Consider the following 1,475-nt stretch of genomic DNA (forward strand, 5'->3'; position numbering starts at 1 on the left):
GGAACACGGTTGTTGACTATTGTTTAAGGCTCATTTTATTTGGACCCCCCAAAAAAAGGAAAATGTACCAAAATTATTGGTCTTTCATTATTTGTATGCACTTAATTTATAATAACCGCTAAATGCATGTATATATTCAGCAATTAAATATACGTTATACACTAGCTTTTACATACTTTCATTTTTTCAAGTTTTTTTAACATTTAAATTCGATGTTATCTAAAAAGAAAAAAAAAAAAAACACATTATCGATTTAGTTTGATATATATGTGTGTGTCGGTTGGGTGCAAAAATATAGGATACCTCACACCATAAAAGACTTTTCAACCCTTTAAAAAAAATAAAAAGATAAATAATAAAGCATGCTAAATTGCTAATAGGCATGTAGGACCCTAGCTTTTTGGCCGAAACAAAAAGAGGTCGTGGTCCTCATGGACCACCCTTATAATCATTCACTCACCATACACTATTCTATTCTATGCTTTTTGATTTACAGTTAGTTATTTTTAGCTTTAAAGGAATGAAAAGTGAAAAAGATAAATAAAAATAAATATATATAGTATAATAAAAATGAGAAAAAGAAAATGGGATATATATTATAACCAAGTGATTACTAAAATTTTACTCCAATCAATGTGTGCCTCTCATTTGGTATCGCAACTTTGGAAATGGTATGTAGACATTCTTAGTTCTACCGACAAGACAACAAGCTTCCCATACTAACGGTTGAGACCCATAAAAGCCACGTATTTTAAGTGAATTCAGGCACACATTTTGAGAAATAATGTCATAAAAAAATATTTAAGATAATATAATAAATTGTCCTCAATAAAATCATAGAAAAAGAATACTCAGCCTTTTAAAATATTTTGTTTCGGCTTTCATAACAGTTTTTACATATTAAAAAGTTGTTTCTAAATAAGTTGTATTAATTAGGGGGGTTCTACTTAGTTTTTCAGTTTTTTTTTTTTCAAAAAATGATTATTCATAATAGAAATTAGCACATTGTTATATTTCGGGGGATTCATGCACTAAATATTTAAATTATTTTTTTTCCTTTTCGAAACATCACTTCAAATCTCTATAAGATTACACGGTTTCCTCAGTTTACATTACATCTCAGATTTTTTTTTCCCCTTTCATTTCAGACGCTATTTTTCTTTATTTTCATGATTTTGTACGCGGAATTGAGGTGTGACGAAAATATTGAACCAACTCTCTTATAAGTGTAACATGAATCTTTGACTAACCCACGTGCCTTTTACAATATTTGTTTTCTTGATATTACAAGGTAACTAATCCTACTATTAATAATGCAAGCTTTAGGGTCTAAAACTGAAAATGATATATTGAAATTAATTAGCCAAGCTACTTCATTTATATTTTAAAAATCAATAAAATGCATAATACAATGGATTATTGTGCCGACATATGTTTATGTGGTTATAAATTGAGTTTTGCTAAAAACTTAGTTT

The sequence above is a fragment of the Arachis ipaensis genome, chromosome B04 (assembly GCF_000816755.2).
Source record: "Arachis ipaensis cultivar K30076 chromosome B04, Araip1.1, whole genome shotgun sequence".
NCBI lineage: Eukaryota > Viridiplantae > Streptophyta > Magnoliopsida > Fabales > Fabaceae > Arachis > Arachis ipaensis.